This window comes from Epinephelus fuscoguttatus, linkage group LG20 (assembly GCF_011397635.1).
Source record: "Epinephelus fuscoguttatus linkage group LG20, E.fuscoguttatus.final_Chr_v1".
Taxonomy (NCBI): Eukaryota; Metazoa; Chordata; class Actinopteri; order Perciformes; family Serranidae; genus Epinephelus; species Epinephelus fuscoguttatus.
The window spans coordinates 37,582,343-37,609,718 of NC_064771.1; the positions used below are offsets into that span (position 1 = coordinate 37,582,343).

The 27,376-nt window shown below is 42.2% G+C and overlaps 1 protein-coding gene across 6 annotated transcripts in view; it reads right to left on the reverse strand.

Moving 5' to 3' along the window:
• The window catches only part of kcnj16 (potassium inwardly rectifying channel subfamily J member 16), a 33,179-nt gene extending 6,057 nt beyond the window's left edge, over positions 1–27,122 (reverse strand). Inside the window, exons 1-3 of one of the 6 annotated variants that reach the window (XM_049563367.1) lie at positions 26,897–27,122; positions 9,727–9,857; positions 191–274 (exon numbers count right to left, since the gene is read on the reverse strand). The gene's annotated coding sequence lies outside the window, so the exon portion shown is untranslated. The other 5 variants (XM_049563370.1, XM_049563368.1, XM_049563365.1 and 2 more) reach the window with 5 other exon arrangements.
• Between the last annotated feature and the right edge of the window lie 254 nt (positions 27,123–27,376).

The window sequence follows — 27,376 nt, forward strand, 5'->3', positions numbered from 1 at the left end:
GTGCTTTGACATAAATGGGAATTTCAAAATGAAGGAGTATCTTAAAGATGACGATATAATATTTTCACTTTGCATGGATAATACTGGATCATTAATCACTGAATTGATATATCCATTGAGATTTATGCGTCGTGACACCCCTGTTAAAGACATACACTCACTGAGAGAGTAGTCAGTCAGTATGCAGTACCTCTGCAGTCTGCAGTCCAGTGTTTCTGCTGCCGATTATTAATTTTGTGCATGTGTTTTCACAGTTGAAGAAGGAAATGTGAGCCTAAAACAAGCAGAAGAATTCATAAAATCTTGATGGATGTGATAACACGAATACAGTAAACAAAAATCAGTTTAATTACGAAATGTTTTGATGCTGCATCGTTCACACAGATCAGTCAGAATATTCCCAAAGGGCTTTCCCTGTTGCTCTGACACAGAAAACAGCCATTTACTTAAACCCGTCTTGCCCATTTTCCGACTTTTTTTTTCCAGCTGTTGTTGGAGGAAATGATTAACAACGGAGTCTTCCATGTATCACAAACATTGGCTGATCACTGGAAATCTCCAACCTCTTGCTCTCCCTCCTGTAGCATCTAATAAACATACGTAATGAGCAGCACTTTGTTGACAACCAGAACAGTGACACAGGACAAAAAAAAAAAATCATTGACAAGAAAAAGAGTCTGTTGTGTTGCCCGTTATTTTTTTCCATTATGGGTTAAAGTTATAATTTCATTCACATGTTTTCTTTCATATTTTGTCTCCCACTTCGTCTTCTTGTCTGAGCTTTGATTGCTCTGGAGGTCTATTTTTAAGACAGCAATCTGGGAATGTTTACCATGTATGATTTTCTTTTTCCTGTCTCTTTGTTCTGTGTCAATACCTTTAATCACAGTGGGGCAGTTGCCTGGAGATACAAAACCCACTGCAACAGTTATTGCTCAGGCTGCTGCTTTACGCCACTGACTTTTTTTCTCGTACAATAAACCAAGGACAGCTAAGATGTGGTACATACCTGTACTCCAGAGATTGCTAGCAGCCTAACAAAAAAAAACATTAAATGTGCTGATGGGAGTAAAGAAGGAAGCAGTATAAAGATTTTTAAATTTTACGTTAAATACATAACATGATGACGCCCAGCAATGATTCTTTTGTTAAACCAAATCTACGTAACTTTATGTTAGTACATAACGTGATAACACCCAGACATGTTTCATTTCCGACTCCTGACCACTGTTATGTTACATTTAATACGTAATTTTGTATTAAGTATGTAAGTTTACGTTAAGTACGTAACATGAAGATGCCCAACCTTGTTTCTTTTGCTAAACCAAACCTACGTATCTTTATGTTAGTACATAACGTGATAACACCCAAACGTGTTTCATTTCCGACTCCTGACCACTGTTATGTTACATTTAATACGTAATTTTGTATTAAGTATGTAAGTTTACGTTAAGTACGTAACATGAAGATGCCCAACCTTGTTTCTTTTGCTAAACCAAACCTACGTATCTTTATGTTAGTACATAACGTGATAACACCCAAACGTGTTTCATTTCCGACTCCTGACCACTGTTATGTTACATTTAATACGTAATTTTGTATTAAGTATGTAAGTTTACGTTAAGTACGTAACATGAAGATGCCCAACCTTGTTTCTTTTGCCAAACCAAACCTACATAACTTTATGTTAAGTACATAACGTGATAATACCCAACCATGTTTCGTTTCCAACTCCTAACCACTATGTTACATTTAGTACGTCAGTTTGTATTAAGTTTGTAAGTTGACGTTAAGTACGTAACATGACGATGCCCAACCTTGTTTCTCTTTTCCAAAAACGTAACTTAACTCTCCTCAACTCAACCTACATAACTTTCCGTTTACATAACTTTATGTTGAGTATGTAATGTGATGACAATCAACCAGAATTCTTTTCCTACAACTACCTACGTAACTTTATGTTTAGCATGTAAGTTTATGTTACGTACATAACGTGACCATGCCAAACCATGTACTTTTCCAAAAACTATTTCCAAAAACGTGACTTTTCTTTCCTAAACCTAATTTACATAACTTTATGTTGAGTACGTAACGTAACAACCTACCGTGATTGTTTTCCTGAACCTAACCTATAAACATTAGGCTATGTTTAGAGCTTCTTAAGGTGACAATCCTCAACCACGCCTCTGTGTAACTGTGTAAGCATTAATTCATTAGACATACGAACAGGATATGATGTTTTGATGCAACTCTGCTGATGGATTTTATAAATTCCTTTTGGTCAAAGACCTTAAGCATGCTGCGATCACATGGAATCGGTAGACAGCAAACTGGATAATTTAGTGGATAAGAAAAAGACGGTAAAATTAGGTGAGGCTGGCAGAGAATACTGGCAGTGGTGAGGGTAGAGGGCACTGCCATTCAAAGCTAAAATATTTTAACTTTTTGTTGTCCTCCTTGATGACATTTACAACCTGATGTTACATAGCTCCTCATGCAAGGAGAACACACAGGTGATCCTGACAATTACTGGACACAAATAGAAACAAAATTATTTTATTTGATATATTTCAATCCATTCTTTGTGAACTATACAGCATCACTGTCGCAAAATCTCGTCATACATGTCTCGTGTTACTGTCCTGCCATTTCATTTGTTTTTTCTTTTCAAGTGCCGTCCAGAAGGTGTTGCCCTTTCTGCCTGATTCCATGTGAACGCAGCATTAGTTGATTAAATCATCTGAAAATCTTTAAATGCATCACATGGCGTAGGTACAGGGGAAAATTTGCTCTGAAATTCTACTTAATATAATGTGTTTAGTGACCAGTAGTCTGTTGCCACACCACAGTAGGATGTCTTCTGCCGCAGTAACGTTACACCCTCTGTAAACATACAGTAATGTTTCCATGCAAAGGTTTGCTGTTGTCCAAAGCAATGGCCCAAGACCTTTTTTTTTTTTTGTTTTTCTGGGTGGAGGTCAAAGAACTGTCAGAGGGCCAATAAAGGAAGCGCCACGGGACTGAACTGGTCTAAGTTAGCAGGGGAAAAATGAATGTGGAAACTGGAATAGTGTCATGGTGCGATCACGGGCAGAGGAAGGATCAATCACAGCCAAACCACTGAGAGCATCCTCTACGCCCAAAACAAATGGGGTTTGAATCACCGCTATCTGACTGAGTGAACTGGGCTCCAGTCACAGACTCCACTTTCTCCTGGCTACAGCGAACGTCCCCACTGCCAGACTATGGAGCTCACTCCATGAGGTCATAGGAATAACGTCCTATTAGCTTCCCATAATCCCTTCCTAACTACCCTGATATGGACGAAAGGAGAAAAACGCAGCATCCTACTGGAAAACCAAGAGACGCTGTGGGACTGTTGTATTCGAGGGTTATCAGTCTGAACTCAAACCTCTGTCTGACCTGCAGAAATCATTTTGTAGAGGAATAAAAAGTGCAAAGACGTGCAGATAACTTCCTCAGTAGCAGCACACAGGTGTGTGGAAAAAGTTGCTGCTTTATCCTGCTGCTTTTTTCTGCTTTCATAACTCTGAATGGTTGTTAATATCAGTGTTGGTCATGTATCAGAGCTGCAATCATCAGTCAGTCCACAGAAAATGATTTGGCAACTTTTTTCATTATCAAACTCTTGCTTAGGTCATTTTTGGCTCTCAACGGTTGGTTGATCTGTCGGTCGGTGCAACACTTTAATCCAGACTGAAATATCTCTGAAGCTTTTGCATGGATTGCCATACAATTGTGTGCACACATCCATGGTCCTCACAGGACTTCTGTGATCCTCTTACTTTTCCTCTGGCCATGAGGTACCTCACCATGCGGTTGACTGTTGTGGTTTTGAGTGAAACATCTTGACACTTACTGGATGGACTATATAGGGGTGAGTGTCGTTTAAAAAAATTACAATACCAGTACCTTTAAAGTGACACTGATACCAAAAGTGTTTTTGATTCAGTACCAATAATGTAAATGAAATGGCGTGCAGTACAGCCATACTTTTAAATGTTTTGGTGGCGTCTCAGCACACACACAGAACTACCACCTCCGTCAGTGCATCGTGCTTGACATCAGCACACTGCAGACTGTTTGTGTTGTAGCTACTGCGGGAGTGTGGGCTCTGCGCCGGAGACAGTTGTTATAGTCCCCCTAAACGCTCACACACAGTGACAGGGCTAACTGTTAGCATCACACAGCTAACAGTTACTAGCTTTTCTAACCACGGAGTCGAGCCATTTCATTGTCAGTGTGAGTTTGTTAGGACTGTTCAACGGCTCTGTGTTGGATGTTAGCCACTGCTGCTGTTTTAGCTCGTGCTAAACTTGCAGGCACAGTGGCTCCAGAGATGGCTGCAACAGAAAGTTTGCTGATCCAGCAAGGACTGAATGCAGGTAAAGGTTTGACTGGAGACTAGAGGTGTCAAGGGTTAACCGATAATTAGTTAATTGCAGAGAATATTTTTGACAGGTTACGTATTGTGCTCCCCCTAAGTTGCCCTGGTGATTTAATGGCAAATTTTTGAGCCACACAGCCAGGCCCCCGGGAAGTACACCAGGCTGTAAAGCCAGTTTTTGTAGTGGCCAAACAGTGGTACTGCAATTCCCAGGGTCTGTCACGTGATGCCATCGGGCCCAAAAAGTCTTTTTCCCATAGACTTGCATTGGGATTTACATTTTGAGCCTTACAACTTCCGTGAAATGACTCATTCCACTATCAAGATTTAATCCATTCAGTGTGATAACATTTGGAAAGGCTAAAATAGCCAAATTATTTTAACCCCATTCAAACTAGTGGAGCGCGGAAATAAAGCACTTTGAACTTCATGTGCTGCTGCAATGAATGGTGTCCCGCCATCACTGCTGTACCCAGGTCTCTTAATACATCCATGCACAAACCCCTTTTAGCTTTGCTACTGTTAGCTCTGTTAGCACAGTTATCAGTGTTAGCGCGGCTAGAGGTGCTAAAAAAGTTAACAGTGTGAAAGGGGTTTGCAGCTTAAAATCAAGCTGCTTAATCACCAGGGAAACCGAAGGGTGACCACCATGCTTCTGCAGCAATGCTGTAGCACCACGGGACAGTGTTACAAGTGGTAATCACTGAATGAGTGGTGCTGCTTTTAAGAACTGCTGTTAAACTTATATACATATTTATGTTCCTCTCAGGATAAACTGTAATTTAATCATAAATACTAACATCACTTAGTTCAAGCTTCGCTGTTGTACATTATTATGAACTTAATATCTTTCTGAATTTTGACTGTTGATCACCTCAGGCTGTGTGGGGCATTTTTCACAATTGTTTGACATTCTATAAACCACGTGATGAATTGCTGTATTAAGAAAATAATCAGCAGATTAACTGATAATGAAAATTAGAATTAGTTGCAGCCCTACTTACTAATAAAATATGAAGATGGACATATAGAATACCTTCATTTAGTAGATCATTTAATTGTTACTTGATATATTTCACTTGGTCTATATATATATATAAAAAATGTAAAATTAAGTAAATATTTCTAAAGTATTTCATAATTCAATGATGAGCTTCTGTTCACACAGTAGTTGTGCAGTGATTTTATCTCCCTGCACCGCACAGTCGGGACTAACGAGGCGTAATGAAGATGATGAATGCTCAGACTTTTTCTAACAAAGAGAAATAAATGAATAAAGTCTGAGTTCTTAAAGTGTCTTAACAAACACACACACACACACACACACACTCTATCTTATTTCATGTGGTCAGCTAATAAACTCAACCTCAAGAGACACAATTAATCCACTATTAATTCTACATTTTTTAACGTGATGTAACGGTTGTCGGAGTGATGTTGACCTTAATAGCGTCTGGAGTATCGGGCCATGAAAACACTTTTTAATCAACACTGAATGTTTTTTAAATGGTTCAAGATACAGAGGAGGAGTTTCCACCACTTGCAGTCGCCTCAATATGCTGTGTACTACTGTAATGTGTGAGATTATTTTATTCCTTAAAGAAATTATGGACCATTGTCGTGCTGAGCTTTAAAAAGCTTTTCTAATTGAGTTATTTGTATTTTCAGTGTGTTGTGGTTTCACCCACTGAGCAGTGCATCAGCCCTGATGGCTCTCTGTGTTGTGTTGACCCACTAGGTTGAGCTGTTTTCTCCACATTCACTCTGCGGAGCTTATGACCTGAAACAAGCAGCTCTGTGTACAAAACACGACATGACACAGAACAACCTCCTACAACCACAACACATCCTGACCTTTGGCATAAAGTTTCCACTGCACTTTCTACGAACAAAGCTGTGACACTCGATATTTCTGAGGTTTAAATTGTTGTTTTTTACAACAACAAGAGCGTCCTTTTGTATTCTAAAGTTAGACTAAAGGTCCGTCATCCACTGCTGACAATCGAGGGATGAACTCTGGAAACAACTTAGGCAATTGGCTTGTTTCCTCTCCTGCTCGGGGCACTTACAACTCCATTACATGCTCACTTACTGCAAATGACATTGTGCCACCCATCTGTGGTTCACTGGAACAGAACTGTGTACACGGGTGGCTAGTCTCAGCTCTGCCCCGCAGCTTTCTGTCACCTCTAATGACCTTCAAAACCCCAGTGCTGAAAAATATTTCCATCTTAACAAGTCACTTAACCTCTCAGCTACGTGTCAGATGAAGTGTCTGGCAGCGGTGGTGAGACCACTTCACTGTTTCAGGAATATTTCAAGAAAGTGTCAGATCTGTTGACACTGATCTGCTCTGGGAGTTCTCCTGATGTCTAAAGCTTTGTTTCAGAGTTTAAAGGTCAGAGTGCTGAGATTTCATAAGACGTTTCTACATGATGAAGTCAGGATTTGTGTCTGAAGGTTAATGATTTATCCATGTTTAAAAGTGGCAAGTGGACCAGAGCGCGTGTTGGATTTTAGTTTGCTTAATTAGAAATAGCTCAAAGGAATACTTTACCCTCTAACTGTATATCTTTTACACACCCCGATTTGTGTTGAATTCATGAAAAATACATTGTTTTTCTTACACGCCTCAGTGGTGAACGAAGAATCCAAAAACTCTTGATGAATTGAAGTTACATTTAAAATCAGCAAAACTGTATCAAAACATCTTTTTACAAACTCACACAACTCCTCCAGTCCAAGTCCCATTTATCCAGTGGGATGCTCAGTTCCTCCCAAACATGTTCCAAGCAACAAATCTCCGGGGCAGAAAAATGAAGCCATCGCGTAAGTGCCAAAACTGCAGTTCCTCTAATGACCACTTGAGGCTGGCTCCAACAGCGAGTCAGTCCCCACAGAGCTCCGTGTTAAAGTGCCCAACGTTACAGCAGAAATAAACATGTTTACAGCCTGGTACAAAAAATGTTTTGGTCTCTAAAGCTAATTTCAACATTCATGTCAACTTTACAATGAATTTTTATGTAACTCGCCCGTTTACGTTTTATTAAGGCTTTAAATTACGCATAATTAGGGCATTTCTGCTTTAAGTGACCGGCTGTCTGTGAGGTGTCACCACAGTCTATAGCCCCTTTTACACTGCCAGATTTTCGGTGAATGTTGGGCCGTTTTGCCGGCAAACTGAGAGCGTTTAGACACACAGAGCCAGATTGGCGAGTTGATCCGTGGTGCCCAATTTTCCACCTCGTAGGGTAGACATATTGGTGGAACCTTTTAGTTTAAACAGACCGAGGCGGCCTTCCACCATGGGGGGGGCTGTTGATGACTTGTGGGAGGGGCTGTTGATGACTTGTGGGAGGAGCTGTTGATAACGCCACACGTGCGAGCCACTGGCGGTGGATAAACAGGAAACAGCTGATAGCAGGAATTAGCGAGCAGCTAGTAGCAAGAGGGAAACACAAACCTGACAGACACTGTAAAGATGAGCAACTGGGGAGACAAGGAATTGCGCGCCCTCCTTGTCCTCGCAAACGAAGAGGCCATTAACCGTCAGATGACGGGGACGGTGAAGAACGGGCCGACTTACGAGAGAATCACCGAAGGACTGACCAGCCGCGGCTTCCCTCCCACGTCACTGTTTACGTCACACGCTGAGCTACATGTTTTGTTACTTGCTCACGCCCCCCATTGCCCCGAAAAAGGCACATTCTGTATAAACAAAAGTAGGTAGGCGGCATTTTGCTGCACTCCCCGATTTTGTTTTTATACTGCCAATGCTGAAAAAAGACTGATTGGGCTTTCCTGCAAATTTGCACAACTCCTATCTAAAAAGGGCTCGCTCCTCCACAGCTCCACCCTTTCATCCAAATATGTTCACTTCTGGCTCCAAAAAATACAAGATGTCAGCGGCCAAAATCCTGAACTCAAGCCTTCAAAACAGGAGTCCATCCATCCAACCATCAGGTTAGGTAATGGTGAGTTAGGTAAAATGCATGTGTTTGCGAAGTACTGATCATCCGACTGGATAAATTAAACGTGGATCATACTGCACGAGTTGTGTTTGAGTTTATAAACACATGGTTTGATAAAGTTTTGCTGTTGTTAAACATGGACCCCTTTGACTTCTATTTATTGAGAATTTTCTCAGTTTTTGGATTCTTCGTTCACCGTGGAGCCGTGTGAGAAAAGCAAAGTTTTCTTCCCATATTCAGAGCAACACAGGGTGAGTAACTGACAAACAAATGATCATTTTACGTGTCCCAAAGTGTTCCTTTAAGATTTGCCCGGATGAGCCCAGATACCGATCGGTGCTGACAGTGTGTTCCTCTACCTCTGACGCTCATAAACACGATTGTCTGTTTAGAAATACACTACTGGCAAGTTTAATGGTCATTTGGAGGTAGAAGTATTCCTTTAAAGAGAGAGAACACAGAGTTTAACCTCTCAGTCGTAGATTTCTGCCGATTCAGTGTCCACTTTTTTTCCCTCTCTCCGCAGGGTTTATGTTTGATTTTAGACCTGTGCTCCTGAATTTAAATGAGACATTTGTTGGTCTGTCGCTGTTTCATGTCAGCCGTCTGTACTGTAGGATTTCTCTTGAAAACCAAAGTGACCTCTGGGATTACAAGTCCTGCATGTTTCACTGTTTAAAAGATCAATAGTCTCATATTTATGAAACAGAGTTAGTCCTGTTGTGTCAGCAGTGACGCAGCCTCACATTCACACCGAGTCGACTCTGCTCTTCAAACATATCCGTATGCATTATTCTCTCAGCAAAAAATCTGTTTTAATGCATCCCATATTAACCTATTTCAGATCTCACTGTGAAACCTGATAACAAACATGACTTATCACCTTGACCACATCTTGTTTTGTTTTGTAACCATTCAGGCATTGTGTTACGGCTCTTAATACTGCGGCTCAGATTACTGACTGTTCCTCTGTCCACAAGCTTTACTTTCTTGTTGCATCAGATTTGTTTCAGCTCAGTGTGACACCTTCAAACAACCAGCAACTTGTAATAATAATAATAATAATAACAATGATCATACAGTATGCATTTATTATTCATCAGCCAAGTGTAGTACTTTTAAGTCTTTTAAGAGCATGCAGTATTTTAAAGAGCATTTATTTTGATGGAAAACTAAAATAAGCAGGTTTTAATATCTAAATACCACAATGTTTTATACAGTTTATTTAAATAACCTATAAATATACGCCCTAATATATTCAGATTCCACATCCCCTTTCACTGAAATTGAATGCGACAGTCTGACATTAGGATTTCTGCAAAGTGTAAATGAACAGATGATTCCTACCTTTTTGTAAAGATGTGCGCTGAACCAGTCGCAGGTGTGTCTGTACCTGAGGTGAGAAGCTCTCCGAGGGGCTGAACAGCAGCTCAGCAGTCACCTGCTGGAATGAACCAGCCCACTTGTCTCTGCAAAAACTAAAGATTAACACCTCCCTTCAGCATCACATGGTGTCACGCACACAGGTGAATGTTTCTGAATGTGTGTCGGTGCAGGTTGACATCAGTATGCGTGTGTGTGTGTGTGTGTGTGTGTGTGTGTGTGTGTGTTGTGGGTGAGGATGCATACATGCAGGTGTTAACAGGGCTTTGGGTCATGGTTGCTGTTTAAGCAGTGCACCATTCTGTTATACTGGACAAGATTTAAAACTCCAATCCCATACTTATATATACCTAAATAAACAGAAGCCGCAGTCTAATGAATTTGACACCCATTATTTTTCATAACCATCTTAATCCAAACGCTGGAGATGCTGGTTCAAAACCATTAAACTGATAAGCTTAAATTTAGGTCCGCTCGCGAATTTTCCTACATTACAGAGAAATACAAACCGTACTAATGAACCTTCATTAATATAGGCCTGTATTTTATCTCCAAGTGCACGTCACACACTGAGCGAGCCGCCTGTTAATGACGCTGTGGGCTAATGGGCATGTAGCTACTTCCATGTTTCACATGATACGTCATGTTTGTAGTCGACCAATGAAGATGAGTTTACATATCACCTTGGGTTCGTCCTTCACCTTCTCAAAATGATCCGACACTTTGGATTTCCTGCCCGACATGTTATTAACTAGCCTGTGGAATAACCGCAGGTACCAGCCCTGGAGATTAACCTGACTCCTGTCTGACTGCTGAGCGTGGACACTTCCTGTGCCTGTCCTTTCAAAGTAAAGTCACACATGGTCCAGTCATATAGGTTTGGATTTATTTTGACAAGGTGCAGCTCCTGATAGTTTCACGTCTTCTTTTTTTCTGCAACTGAGCGACCAATGAAATGTTGCCTACCAATGACCTTTCTGGTCGACTATCATTTGGTCGACTATTGGGGGCAGCCGCTTAAATGACTGATTAGATACAAATGGTGAGTGACAGTAACTGAGAGTTAATGTCACATAATCAGCTACATTGGAGACAGTGTCAACACGGCTTGTTGTGCTAACATAGTTAACAATGCTAACAGGATTTTGTAGCTTGAAATCACCATGATTTTGACGTCACAGAGGATCTTGAGAGCCACCTTGGGTCAAAGGTGAGTCAGCAGATAGTCTGCCACGACGAGTCCTCATGTGTGAACAAGTCTACGAGCAAGTCGCCCCCTCGTCTGTGACTGGGACTGGATATCTGGCATGCTAGAAAACTGGAGAAGTGTGACACGACTGAGATGGAGCATCAGCCAATGAGAGGCGGGATACGTCCCATGGAAGAAATGTGAGGAGGACAAGCTGCAGGGTTGCCAGGTCTGCTTATTAGCCGCAACTTTGGGCTTGTTTTTAAAATGGAGTTGCTTATTTGGGCTTGCTCTCTAAACGTCGCCTTTCTCTCTAAATATCCATCGCTTCTTTTGGGCTTGTTTCCATAGCCTTGGTTACTTGTTTCTGTCCCAAGATCTGGCAACACTGACAAGCCAGCAAGCAACAACAACAATGGTGGCGTCCACAGGATCACATGGAGCACGTTGTGTTTGGACCCAGGCCCTGGAGGCACTCAACACTGGGAAGAATATCCATGCCTTTACCATGTGTCGTCTCCAAGTTTGGTGACGTCACCGCATTATCTGGGGCTCTGTCAGCGAGGGCTCGGTGGAGAAATCTTGTGGTGTGCACACACAGGTTGTAACGCAGTTAGCGAGACTCCCGCTGACAGAAACACACGTCACCAGGTATGAACACTCAAAAGATTACGACAGTCCCCTCGACGCAAGATCAGGGTGAAAATCGTGTAATGTGAACTAGGCTTTAGGGGCCGTACACATACTGCGTCCCGAGCACACTCGGGAACGTGCTCTGGCGTTTGAGCACACCTGCTGCGCGTCTACACTGAAAACAATGAATTTGAGGGTGCAATAAATGCAGCATGTGTACGTCCCATTTCTCACCAGGGAGACTGGAGGATGGGCACAATGTTTGTTAATGTGCCAGTTTTTTGTCAAACAAAACAATTTGAGGACGTCAGCTTCAAAAGAATTGTGATGTGCGTATTTTTAAAAAAAACAAAAAAAAACAATCATTGATCATTTAACTGAGCAAACTACTGACAGCTTAATCAATCATGAAACAGCCTCATGTTCACATAATCCGATCAGCTGTGCACAAGGAGGTTTCAGGATTTTAAATTAAAAAAGAAAGAGAGACAGAATTCAAACTGGTTCTTGACATCGGTCAGCACTCTGAGTTTAGGTATCAGAGAGAACACGTTTTGTAAAGAGGTGGCATTGCTTTTGCTTTTTATTTTTAGTGTCAGTCTCTCCAACAAACCCCTTTATATGACAACACATGCAACAACATTAGAATAATTGTTGGTCTATAAGAATTCGATCTCCTCTCACAGCCTCAGCTCACACACCTTCATTCACAGCAACAAATTGGCGAACACTCTCCCTCCTTTGTGCCTCTTTTTCAAAGACTTGACCAAAATCCCTTATTCCCAGCCTGAAACTCCTTAGAGAGCTTAACTCACTTAATAACTGCTCTGCAACCAAACTCTGTCCATTGTCCCAAGCAAAAAGCCCAACTCAGGTTTCAAACATGGAAATCTATTGACGGTCAGCGGGGGCTCGGTGCGGAGGAAAGACTGGCAGGTCTGACATATTGTGATAACAGAGGCCGTCTTTTTTATGTACCCACAAACAGATCTGGGACGATTGAAATGAGAGACTGCTGTCACGTCAACGTGACTTTTCCATCCTGCTGGTGTAAATGTTTATTGTATGAATAGTTGTAGATGACAGAGCTGCTGAGCAGTGTTGTGCAAGGGCGTTCTGTGCCCTTAACTGTACGTGTCATTTGAGCTGGCCTCACTTTGTCACTTCACACTGTAGGTACAGCACAGTAAGAGGACGGTGAGGGAAGCAGTACAAACTGGACACAGGTACACATTCACAGATGTGAGAATAGAGCAGAGGTCACATTAACTGAATATTTTACATGATTTACTGGAGTTTTGACATCGTCCATTGGCGATGGAGAAGCCATTGTCCATCACACATTTCATTTTCAACCAAATATTTAAACCTGCTGATGGCGCGAGAGGAAAACTCATGGGACCACAAGGTCTCTAGGATTCATCCTCAGGGACCATGAATGTGCGAATTTTCATGGCAAGCCATACAACAGTTGTGTAGATATTTCTGTCATGGTCGAAGTGATGGACAAACCAAAACTGCCATCCTGAGACACGCTGTCAGCATGACTGAACAAAGAGAAACAAGTCTGGTTTACTCTATGCTGGTGGGACTAAAATGTAAACTCTGGCCTGAGGGGGCGGCTGCAGAAAAAAGGCCATGTTGTTACATAAATCAAAAGGGTTTATCTTGTTTGTGGTGGCCCTTTTAGGACATTTCAGACTCAGTTTGCAAGGCTCAGTTCTACACAGTTTTGAGCACTATTCACATTTGAACCGGTTCCAATTCCAGTACCTGTGATTTGGTGCTGGTATCCAACAGGTACTTTACCTTCTCTGTAGTAACACAAATGTGTGTCTGCTCATTTAGCAGTCATACTGGGCTGTTATAAAATAATATAAAAAAGAACATTGACCAGACACCGTAACTACTGCAGCAGATCGGCACTGCAGGAATACTTTTGGCTTGCTTAGAAGCCTAAAGTCCAGTTCAGACCAAAGATTCATGACAAGACAAAACCATTTTAGAATGTTGCATAGGTGTGAACTGACCGGTCTGAGCTTGACTCAAGGTGGCCGATGGTGTCACCTGCAACTCAGCTGGTCAAATGGCCGGCAGCTGGTTTTAGAACGTAAAGCACGTCACTTGTTGATTAGAGATGAAACGCCGTCTCATGGTGGTCAGTTCCTGTCAACGTTACAGATCAGAAGCACAGAGAGTTGTTGACTAGAGATGATACGCCGTCTCATGGTGGTCACTTCCTGTCAACGTTACAGATCAGAAGCACAGAGAGTTGTTGACTAGAGATGATACACCGTCTCATGGTGGTCACTTCCTGTCAGCGTTACAGATCAGAAGCACAGAGAGTTGTTGACTAGAGATGATACGCCGTCTCATGGTGGTCACTTCCTGTCAACGTTACAGATCAGAAGCACAGAGAGTTGTTGACTAGAGATGATACACCGTCTCATGGTGGTCACTTCCTGTCAGCGTTACAGATCAGAAGCACAGAGAGTCGTTGACTAGAGATGATACGCCGTCTCATGGTGGTCACTTCCTGTCAGCGTTACAGATCAGAAGCACAGAGAGTCGTTGACTAGAGATGATATGCCGTCTCATGGTGGTCACTTCCTGTCAGCGTTACAGATCAGAAGCACAGAGAGTTGTTGACTAGAGATGATACGCCGTCTCATGGCGGTCACTTCCTGTCAACGTTACAGATCAGAAGCACAGAGAGTCGTTGACTAGAGATGATATGCCGTCTCATGGTGGTCACTTCCTGTCAGCGTTACAGATCAGAAGCACAGAGAGTTGTTGACTAGAGATGATACGCCGTCTCATGGTGGTCACTTCCTGTCAGCGTTACAGATCAGAAGCACAGAGAGTCGTTGACTAGAGATGATACGCCATCTCATGGTGGTCACTTCCTGTCAACGTTACAGATCAGAAGCACAGAGAGTTGTTGACTAGAGATGATGCGCCGTCTCATGGTGGTCACTTCCTGTGAACCAGCAGCTTTTTACAATACTGCAGAAAGGTGCTTTGCAAGAAGTCATCTGTTTCAACTCGTCTCGTCACCAATCTTTGGTCTGAACTGAGCTTAAAGGACAACTTCGGTATTTTTCAACCTGGGCTCTATTTCCCCATGTGTATGTGTGTGTATGATTCATGGGTGCCACTCGTTCTAAAATTGGTTCAGTATTGAGGCGTGAAACCAGCTAAAACGGTAACGGGGGCAAATGCGCCCTGTATAAAAGTGCTTTTTTTCGTCACTGACCGGTTCAGATCGCCAGTGTTATCTCTGTAAATAGCATATGATAGCGGCCCTGGGGCAGTGGTGAGTGTGAATGAGTGGAGTCAGCTGTCAGTCAGTGTTGGAGTAGAAAGGCGGAAGTTGTCCCCGCTTGGTAATGTAAATGAGTATGTGTGTATGAAGTGTGTGTTACGCTAGAAGAGTCAGAGGACGGAGTCTTTTACGTGCTACCCTCTGGAGTGTTACCGGAGTTTTTGGAGTGCTCAAATAAACGCACCTTTTTCCCGAACGCAAGAACAGGATGTCACGCAACACCCTGTACAGCTTTCACAGGCTGCGTTTGTCGGACGGCGAGATGCTGAAGTTGTGGCTAGTTGTGCTACAAATGGATGCTAACACTCCTGTCCAGACACTGCGCCTTGCAGACCATCGGGTCTGCAGTGCTCACTTCTCCCAAGATGACTACTGCCAGCCGAAGAAGAGAAGACATCCAATCCCGAAACACCTCTTCCTCAAGAAAACGGCTGTCCTGCGAGTAGAGAGAGCTACAGACACAGTGGAGCAAAGCTCGTGACATCACACAGCCCAGAGATAAGGGAAAGGCTAAGTTAGCATGCTATTTACAGAGATAGCATTGGCGATCTGAACCAGTCAGTGGCGAAAAAAAGCACTTTTAATGCGCAAACTTGTACAGGACGCATTTGCCCCCATTACGGTTTTAGCTCGTTTCACGGCTCAATACTGAACCAATTTTAGAACGAGTGGTACCCATGAATCATACGCACACATACACATGGGGAAATAGAGCCCAGGTTGAAAAATACCGAAGTTGTCCTCTAAGAAGCAACAGTGGAGCTGTGGAGCCATCTTTGGTGTGCTACAACCTCCTGTATGAGGTTGAACTCGGCTTGCAGAGCTGCTTTAAAACTCTGTGACTGGCCAAGTACCAACATTTGGCACAGATCAATTCATTGTGAATCAGTACTCAGCAGTACTGACGTAATACAGTTGCTGCCCTTAAAAGTTCGGTACCCAACCCTTGACAATGCTGAGAGGTATCCTGTCAGGAACTGCATCATTAAACATGTGAAATTTTTCACATGTTGGTAGCACTATATAAGTTTGAATGTAGTCAGGTGAGTGAGTCATTAAGGTTTAACCTCTGGAGACCATAAATGTCCATACCAAGTTTCATAACTATAATTGTAGATCTGACTCTGGATCACAATGTTGGACTGAGCATGAACCAGAATCACAGTCTCCTGTCAGTGTAGCTAAACTCATGTTTGAGAGGTTGATGAGATTTTGTGGGTCATTGAGTCATGAATCCTTCCAGAGTTTTGCTGTGACTGCACTAAACACTCACTGGCTCCTGCAGCAGGAAAACAAAGTCATGCAAGCTATTTGACACCTTTGTAAAATCTGCAGACTAAGAGGGCAAGGCATATGAAATGACTCAATGGTTTTATTTTTCTGCTTGGAGCACAGTGGGGGGTCCTCACAGTAAATACCTCTGGGTGTCTAAGAGTATGTCTGTGAAAGAACGCCAGTTTTTATGTTTATGAACCTGACTGCATTTTTTAAAAGTTAACGAATGTGCGTGTGTGTATGTGTGTGTCCGCATGTCTGCTTGTGTCTGTGTGCATGTAAATGCTCCATGTGCACACAGTTGGTGGGTTAACGGGGGTCTCAGCAGAAAGCGGACCCATAACAAATCACCTCATTTCCAGGAAAAAGAAATAATTTGTTCCCAATAAAAATGATCCACAAAAATACATGAACACAATGTTGCTCTGATCAAACGTTCCAACACAAAGCCAAGGCACAAAATTAAAGAGGCCAGAAAGATTTCAGGGTGTGAAATGCAGACACGGGGCACTTTCTGAGCAAAGATTATTCCAGAACTTCAAGGAAAAGGAAGATGGTTCTAAAAACCAAAAGATCAGTCAGGATCAGATGCACCACAGGGAAGGTGAACTGAGGTAACAATCATATTCTGTTTGTATGTACTTGAAGTAAATCTTTATTTTCCTAGTGAAGCACTGCTGCCTTGACAAAATAAATAAATAAATAAAAAATTAACATGCTTAAAGGAGCTATATTTAAGAAATCTAAAGCAAATAGTCATAAAATCCTCCTAATATGTCACAGAGACTAAGGAATAATGTTCATATAACATACTGATCTCACCGACAACAATAGCACAGCCAGAATATTCTCATTTAAAAAAAAATTTTACGGTCTGCAAATCACATTTATGTTTTGAATTTGTGTTTTGGCCTGTTGCGCCACCCACCACCGTCTACCAGTCACACAGTCAGTAGAGTCTCAGCATCAGTTACAGTTACGACTGAGCTACAGCTGCACAGCAAGCAGCATTAGCAGTGTCCCAATACATAGCATTAGCAGCCGGCTCCTCCTCAGCTGTATCCCGGCAGCAGCGTTAGCAGCAGAGAAGCCGGACTTGCTCAAACGGTCCGCTGGAAAACGGAAGATCAAGGACGCGTCGATGCAGCCCTGCCACAGCAGCCGCCCGTGGGCAAACAAATCAGTCTCCAGCGTGCCGCTGTCCAGCAACCTTGAATCTGTAGGGGAGGGGGGGGCAGACAAGACTCGTGGCAGTATTTTGAATTTGAGTGCAGTAACCGTTTTGGATGAAAACAGTCTGACCAGAAAGAGACACAGAGAAAATTCATGCATGCATCCTGACATAACAAGCAGCGCAGTGACGACTTGTACTCTATAATATGTTATTAAAAATAGGAAGAGCAGAGTCGGGACAGAGGGACAGATGGACAGAGGGACAGATGGACAGAGGGACAGATGGATGGTGCCTTTTTAGCAAGTTAGAAAGCAACTATTTCTTTGCCACTGACAAAACTTTTGACTTTCACCCTGCAAGTGGAGACCTTCCTTAAAAGTTTGGCTCTTTTATTTTTCATCTGTCGTACTGTTTGGTCATTATGCTACATACAAAAACCATATTGTTGGAAAGATGATTTTCTGGCCTGTTGGCTGGTGCAAGTGTTGGCTGTCTGAGTTTCTGTTGGTAGCTCAGGCAGGAGTCCAAAGTGTCTGCTCTCCAGGGATGTTTGGGACAGTGTTGTTTTTAGTTCCTGCCTCGTTACAAATTAACAATAAGTGGAAAAAACAAGACGAAGGCTTCTCCTTATTGAGTAAGACTCACTGTGAAGTCACTCACTGAATGTTTCCTGCATGAACCTTATATCGACCTACACTTCAAACCCTGGACATGTTTGATTGTGCAGAGGTCAACTATACAACTTCTTTTTTTAACCCTCAAGTCGTTGTTATTTACATTCTTTTTTCTTAACTGCTTATCCTGCTAGGGGTCGCAGGGAGGCTGGAGCTTATCTTTGGACTGTGGAAGGAAGCCGGAGTACCCATAGAAGACCCACGCTGACACGGGGAGAACATGCAAACTCCACACATAAGTTTTTTTGCAAATTGAAACAAACTCAACAGCCTACATAATTCTATAGACGACATGTAGCCTGTGGTGGGGTTGGGCTGATGTAAAAATTTTTGAAGCAGTTTGATATTGAGCCAAACATCGGATCGGACCGGCATTCCGAATTTTACCAGGTGTCGTCTTTCTCACGTTGAACATAATGTATTGTGTCCCAACAGCAAACGAGCAGCAGACTGTTGTGTCACATCACATGACACTGGAGCTCTCTGTCCACATTGAATCTATTAAATATGCTCCACCACCTGTTACTTCATGTAAACAAACCATGTAAATATCAGCTGTTTGCTGCAGAGCAAACTGGAGACATCACCACCTTAAAAGTGAGTCAGTAGCCTACTTTCTGTCTTCCTACTTTGTAATGTAGCCTAGCTTGTTATTAGCGAGTGTCATTTAGCTTACCAGAAACTTTTAGCTACCAGTCAGCCTCCATCTTATTTAGGTTTTTGTGGCAAAAATAAAAAAAGACATGATAGATAATTCCTCATCATAACGTCATGAATCGGATGTTACTCGTCCTCTGCGGTGCTTTTGAATTGACCTATGGCTAAGCCACGCCCCCTCCACTCACTCGGACAAACTATCAACATTCAGTGCCCGGCGCTATGGCAGGTGTCACAGTACACCTGCCATAGCGCCGGTTGCCGTCACCATCAAAGACAACAAGTTAAAGTGCCACTGAAGTTAAGGTTTTTGGCTCAGAATATGAGAAAAGGATAACGGCCTTTTTACCATCTTTACCAAGAGTGTCTCTCCGTTAGTTTGGTGCTACAGTATTTACACTGAATCATTCAGCATAACGTTTGCCAACCTTTGTTATCTCTGCCATTACAGATAAGTTAATGAAGCTAAGCTCCAGAAGTTAACGTTAGCTTAACTAGAGCCCTTTGGACAACAGCTAACAATGATGTACCATCACCAAAGTACAAAACTAGAACAAAATAGGCTAATGAACTCCCAGCAAACAAGGTGACATGATGAACAACGCAGCTAGGAGCTAACGTTAGGCTAACTTTAGCTAACGTTAGCTAGAGATGTTAAAGATAACTTTATATTTCTTTCCAGCAAAGTGACAATATGTTGCCTCAAACACAATGTTGACTTACCTTAGAACAGATGTAGACATCATTGTTAATCTTATTCACGTTGAGTTGATGTTGTGGTCTAACGTTACCACACAGCCCTACAGTGAGGCAGGTGATGTAGCGTACTCTGCAGTCCTGCTCAGGATCTGGACCTGTGTTAAATGTGCCTGTTAAACACCTGGTGTTTGTATAGCAGCCATATTGATCCACAAACCAATCATAGCTCTTCAAAAATCGGTGTGATAATGAATTAAATGTACATTATTGCCCCCTGTCAGTATCAACACTGTCTCAGTATATTTTTTGACCACTCTGCCAGGACCCTCTGCCTCGCTGGCCCCCTGGGAGTCCACTCAGGAAGCTGGTGGTCAATCCGTCCGTGTCCCTATCCCACATTTGTTTCCTGTGTTTGCGTGTGTCTAACTCTTGGCCATCTGTGCAGCGCGTGTGTGTATGAGTGATGGCATGCATGTAGTGTGTATTCCTCGATCAGGAGGTTTGTGCAGTCAACATGAAATGATTCAGAGTGTGTCTTCTCCTAAAAGGCAGAACATAAGCAAACAAACAGCTTTAAAGTAGGAAGCTTGTCGGCTGTTTAACAGCTGCTGCCGGGTTTCGGTTCACTACAGTTCAGCTGCCTGATAATGGCTCTGAGCACTGTACTGTACTTGCTGCCTCTGGTTTCACCTGGTTTACACCGGACTGCCTTTTATGTCCATGACACAGGACACAGCTTCTCCCCTCGACTCCGGGCCTGTTACCATAACTACCTCTGATGGACGATATGTTGTCTGGGGCTGCAGATAATGATTAAGGTCATTATCAGTTAATCTGCCAATTCAGTTCATGATTAATCGATCCATTCTTTATTTTATAGAATATCAAAGAAATATGAAAAATGCTCATCTCAGAGCCCAAACAACAGCCCAAACCCAAAGACTTTTATTTAGTGTCATAAATGACAAAGAAAAGCAGCAAATTCTCACATTTTAGAAGCTGAATGCAGCAAGTGTTTGAAATTTTGCCTGAAAAAAAAACCCACTAAAATAATTATAATTTACATAGTTGGCAGTTAATTTTCTTTTGATTAAGTAATCAAACAATTGACTAATCATCGCAGCTCTAACATCATCCCAGAAATAATTTCAATAAAGGATATTATGGTCACTTTGAGACCATTTTATGTCACTGATGTAATGATAATACAACAGCATAATAATTCAAGTACGCCCTTTCAAAGGGCAATGAACTATACATTCTTAAAAATATTCAGAAATGTAATATAATAATATATATATATATATTTTTTTTGTTTAATTTTACATTTTAAAAAAATAATAAATTAACACCTGTTAATACAAAAAAGTACATAGAAAAATAGGGCTGGTCATTAAATCAAATGTTATATTGATATCATTCTAAGTGTCTTTTCCTGGTTTAAGGGTGCTTTACGTGTTCTAACCAGACTGTTCTAGCTGTTCTATTATTTGCCTTTACACACTGAGTCATGATATCCACATTACTGATGATAACTCATCGAATATCTCATTGTGGGAATATTTTGTGAAAGCCAGATAGTCAACTCTACATTACTGTTGCAATATAGATATTGTGGTATGTAGTGAAAAATATATATGATATTTGATTTTTGATCACCCGGCTTTATATATATGATTAAAATGCCTTTAAAGGAGTAGCCTAAAATAGATCAGTTTGAGACTAAAAACAAAACCTCTTGCAAGAAACACAAGAGGTCAGTGAAGCTCTGGACACGGCACATTTACCTCCATGATCCAGTCAGTGTGCTGCAGTTGACTCTTGGGGATGGACGGCCGTGGAGCCGGGCAGTTTACTGGTGGATTTACGGAGTGGAGGATGAAGTTGTTGGAGGGTAAAACTCCAAACGATGGACAAGCAAACAACTATCAGGACTGTGTGCAAAAGTGCAGCTGTAGGCTACCGGTAAGCTGCACTGTGTCATCTTTGTTCTGATACAAGATGCCAGTCACAGGAATGCCTCCGACACTCCTAAAATACTGCATATATTTCATTAATAAACTTAAAGCAACTCTTACCTTTCTTGCATTTCACACAGCACTTAGAAAATATTTGAACGTCCACAACTCCCACCTCTCTCCAAAGTCCCATCCTCCTCCTCCTGCAACTCCACCTCCATCCAAAGGCCTACTCCCCCCTCCTCCATTACGTCCTCATTACGTCTATGACAGACGTAGGTGTTGGCAAGGTAACGTTAGATACACGGAAAAGGAGAGTGAGTGTAACGTTACAACCAAGACAGTCAAACGCAACCCCGGAGTTTTAAAACTCAACCGGAGTCAGTGATGACTGATGAGTTTTAGAATAAGGTTACAGTGCTAACGTTAGATAGTAGCGTTAACGTCACTAGGAAGTGGAAACACACAAGGAAGATAACGTTAATGTTTCAGAGGCTACGCTACAGTAGGCTAACGTTAGCCGTTAGCAACTGATGCTGTGTTGTAATATATAATGTTATATGTTATATTAGAAGCAAACTGAACGTAACATTACCTGTCCTGCACAGTCAAACACAACCCCAAGTTTTGAAACTTATCCGGGGTCAGTGATGACTGATGAGTTTTATAATATAACGTAAACGCTAACGTTAGATAGTACTGGTGACTGGCAACAAACTACAGCTACAGTGGGCTAACCGTTAGCAACTGGATGCTGTGTTGTCATATATAACGTTGTAGCCTAGATGCTACATTAGAGGCAAACTAAAAATACCTGTCCAGCAGAAACTCTGCGACCATCTCGTCCCTTTTTAGCTCAGGTTGAAGCTGCATCAGTCTTCACCATCGCGCGAAAGCATAGCCGATGTTGACCTGAGTTTTGGCTCTTGCAGCATCGAGTTCTCTCTCAGTGTTAGCTTTTTCCGCTATATTCTTTCTTTTGCCAACTGATTTCCCTGTTGGAGCGGCTGGAGGTGGAAGCGGTGGTCCGCATTTGTCTGCCATTGTTACGGAGAAAAGTTTATATCCACAAGCGTCCCTGTTACTAGCGTATTTGTTGTCTCACAGACTGGGGGGCGGGGGGATGGTACGTGAGCGGCTACATCAGTTGGAGGCCTCCACATCGGGGAAGACAGACAGGACGCCAATTAGAACCATATGAAAATGGTATAATTATGAGTTTTTATTTCCGGTGGAATTCACTTATATTTTAGTGTGCCATCAGCTTATTAATAGCATTTTAACCTAAAAGTGTAAAATTTCCAGAAAGGTAAGTGTTGCTTTAACAGTAGTTTCACACTGGGATAAAACAGCATTCTTGCGGGAATTAATTTTTCTTTGCTGCTTTAAAACAGTTGCCTACAAAACAAGTTGCACTGTGCAGCCACTGTTTGGGTGTGGCAAAAAGAATTGACAAATATAGTGAAAAGTTTAAGACGTGCCATTTGCAAAATGTCAGCAATATTAGCCACATTTTACTCTGGACAGTTCCACCAGTAAACAGGCAACACATACAGTATGCAAGACTTCAGTTCCAGGATTAGTAGTCTACAGCTGATTCGCAAATTTCTGTATCCACATCAGTATCGACAAGTCAAAACTGGGTTCAGAAAATCTCAAGTTTGTTTTTTTTCTGACTCATGCAAGTTTGTGGGGATGGAGAGAAAGAAAAAGGGAGAATCGCTTCGCCCAAGTCTTAAAATGGTCGGGAGAACCCTGCTGTTTATTCTGGTCACATGTTGGCTGAAATATTGGTGATCTGTAAAGAAATGTTCATATGAACACAACGGGCAATACCAAGGTCAGCAATATGATCAAAGTCATGTCTATATATCGTACAATGAGTCCATAATGTAGCTATTGTTACAGGTCTGCTGGAGTCGCCATTGACTGCAGCAACTGTACATTTATGACAAAGTTTGGAGGGTTTTCTCAGCAGGTAGAGAAACATCTGAAAAAAGGCGTTTAAAGCCTCTAATGGACAATAAACAGCAGAGATGGACACAAATTTCCCTCAGTAAGATTCGGAGCACAGGACCAGGCATCTAGTTTCTTCCACCTCTTGTGTGGCATCTCGTACTCATTCTCTGTAGTTGGTTTTGCTCGGAGCCAGATGTATAATTGTCACCCTGCTCGTCTTTGTTCTCTTTATTCCCTTCACCACTTATTCTCGTGTGTTCGGGCCTTGTTTGGATTACAGAAGATTTAGGTTAGCCCTTGTTACTCGATTGTATGGGAAACAGCTGAAATTTCAAAATGCTGTTGTTTAAATCTCAAAGCTCCTAAGTAAGAGAGCACACACACACACACACACACACACACACACACACACACATGCGCAGACCAAAAAGGCGATAAATTGGTCTGGAGGGAATTTCGGGCTCACTGCACTGGCCGGGGATCCATGAGGCTCCAGTAATTTCACTGTGTCTCTTGTTTCATTCAGAAGCAACTGCTTTGTGTGTGTGTGTTTTAGAGTGTGTGTGTGTGTGTGTGTATGTGTATGTGTATGTGTATGTGTGTGTGTGTGTGTGTGTGTGTGTGTGTGTGTGTGTGTGTGAGAGTGTGTGCATACGCGAGTTTCATACACATTCTTATGTCACGGCTCATGATGCTGTGATGTGACGCTAATCTAGCTGAGCACCACCAGGGGAGACAGCTACTTTATACTGGCTCCCAACCACAGCGGACCATTTGGCGAACGCTGCAGGTTTCCATCTTCAGTTATTGCTTCAGTTATTGTTCCTCTCTCGCTGCTTTTCTGCTCCTCCAACTATCTTTAATTTATCTTATTTTCAATATTGCTTTTCTCTACCAAAACTGTCACAACTCGAACTAGAGTCAGACGGGAGTCACAAATTTGGTGACTTTAGACTTGACTTGCAATGAACCACCCGTGACTCGGGACTTCACTCGGACTTTTGACTTGAAAATACGTGATACCTTTCATTAAGCCCAGTTATTAAAAAGTTATTTTAAAACGTGTGCCACAAATCAATTACTTTCCCTTCATTCCCTAAATCCAGGGTTCGAACTATGTGGGAGCCAGTGGGAGCTGAGCTCCCATAAAGAGGACATTAGCTCCCATGAAAGCTGCAAAACCATAGATCTGTGCCAAGACACCATGGGGCGCTGTAGAATAGGCTACTGTTCTGCTATGAGTTGACTTTGACAGCGTGGGAACACTGACGTTACATAAAAAAAATGCATGACTTATCATCAAGCGAGTAAAGGCCCGAACATACTCGGGCGGAACGTACGCGGAACAGACTCCGTAGAGGTCCGCACAGACTCAAAGCGGACGTTTGGTTTGTTTTGTCCCTGTAAGCTAAGATGATGGCGTTTATTTTTGAGGTACATGCGACATTGCGTAGGCTAGGCCTATAGCCTTGTTTAAGTGCTGTAGATGTGGTGAAATACGGCTGAATTTGTAAGTCCCATCACTGTGTGGGCATGAATTGAGTTATTTTGCTCTGTTATTTTGGAGACCCCCACGAAGCTCTGTTTATAGTTCGAACCCTGCCTAAGTCTATCATTAACACTTGTCATTCCCAGCGAGTCGACACTTAACTCTCCAGATGATTGACTTTGTTTGAACCGAACCAACAGCATCCCTTCAGGTTGCAGGAGAGAACCATGTAGAACTAATGTTATGGTGATGAGTTGGTAAAAATGAAACCAAAGATAATTTTGTTTGCACACAAAACACAACAACTTCAACCTTCGTTCGACATTCGGAGTTGCACAAAGAACGGTAAGCCAAGGCTAAAATTAATGTAGTTATTAAGCTAATGCTAGGCTAACGTTATCTTAACAGCTAAGTAACTGTGTAAGGGCCCGTACACATGCTGTGTCTTTAACCGCCTGGAAAATGCGAGGTCGGGTGTGGGGCATTACTTTCGTGCCTTTTTTGCAACAGCTGATTCCCTCTGTGACCTCTGCCCGCTTAGCGTGGCTAACACAGCACAGCCACAGACTGTAAAATTAATGAATGTAGCCACCGTGACGTCACTCATTGGTTTGTGGACTCTGTTTTTGAGCCTCGAGTTTGACATTTCAGCAGTTGCCTTCTTGGTTCTTTGGAGCCAGAAGTGACCATATTTGGATGAAATAGTGTGTGATGATTGTTATTGCCATGTTATGTCAGAGACATTGTTTAGGAAGCGCTGCTGATGCATATATGTCAAACTAGAGGCTGACGCTGTTGAGTTACATTGTACACCTGTCACACCTCTTCTGATACCATGATGCTGGAACGCAGTCTATAATCACACACGGACCAGTATGATGCCACTATCATTTGGTTCTGTGTATAAATGCAAAGGGGCGGGACTGTGTAGCAGCCCTGTAGCCCCTCTGGAGTGCACCACTGCTACAACAACCACCACAGATCATGACATGTTGGATCACTGTGACCTCCCTGCACCCAGCTGTCCCCCTTCAAATAAAAGGGGAGGATCTGCTGATACAAACCTGACTCAAACCCTGTTATCTTCAGAGAATGTGCCGTCTCAGCCTCATGATACTTCTATTATTGCTTTAAGATGTTAATTTGATCACACAGACTCATAAAAGATTAAAATCTCTGTTAACCTATTTGGTTTTAATCACAGATTATATGGTTAATAAACCCTGTTTATGGTGCCATGCTTAGAGTTTGGATCTATAAAATCAAGGTGTCTGAAACTTACCGACACAAAAACAATTTCCTTAGTCTATTTTTGCTGTTTACTGGCGATTATACAGGCAGCGTAAACAGCCTCTTAGGTACCTCAATAAAACCAGGCCTGTGTTTACTCGGCTCATACTATACTGTCGAAGAGGGCAACGTTTGGAAGCAGGAGCTACCGCAACATCCTATTATGTCTTCACTGCCTGACTCTGTTCTGATTTGGTGTTTCTTTTGTAATGTATCTGCTCCCTCTCTTGCACAATTATGTCATTTCTTTTTAAGTTCAAGAAACACGATCGGTGATATAACATCCAGTCTTTGATCTGCCAAACTTCATGTCTTTGTCTGTGCTGGACAAATGATTCAACCTCACAGAATCTCTTGGAAATATTTTTGTTTAAACAATCTCATTCCAGCTGCACTAAAAATATCATCGACTCTGAGCGTTGTCTTGCGGTCTGCATCAGTTCGGTTCGGACATCAACTGCAAAGTTTCCAATCAGATTGACAGCATTCTGCAGGGCGAGTGTTCAGATCTTAGCATGAGGTTGAAATTCAATGATTTGACTACAGTTTTCTTATTTAGCCTCAAATTCATCCACAATCTCCATCAAGACAGCCTTGGCTTCATTTTTCTTTCTGTGCTGAGGTAAAAATAGTCCTCGACACAGCCAGAGAGTTCACAGTCAGGAAAACTGCACTGTTTAGAGAGCTTAATGAGACCTGAAGCTCATTCACAAACTGATGCTCAGAGAGGAGAAACAGTCAGACACCGATGTGTTTCTTTATCTTGTGCAGACACATAGTCCTGCTGTGATGTGTGTGAGACAATCACTTACTTTTGCGAGGTGTTCAACTCCAAGAACTGTGAAAACGGGCACCGAGGCTCTGATGCTTTTTTCAAGGTTTGTTCTAAAATTTTACAACTGAACTCTAATGCCAAAAACTAAATCCTACCAAAGAAAGCTGTGCTCTTTGCTTTGAGTCCATTTTGGCTGTGAGTGTTGTCTTGCTTCTAAAAACATAAAGTATGAACCTGGAAACTTTCATTGTACATTAAACACATCTTCAGAGATGACTGACCTGATGGCATGTGGGGACAAAGTCCCGTCTGACCATAGAGGCCCAGTGAACATTTTTTTAATCATTAGTTTTTAAAACCACTGAGAGTGTAGCTCAAAGATGTCAGAGAAACATCACTGTGAAAGCTGGGTGGCAAATAGGTGGAAAAAGTGGAGATACTGATATCGGTTATCAGTCAAATGAGTTGTTAGATTTCGGCATATTGGATATCAGCAAAAAATCCAATACTGTGCATC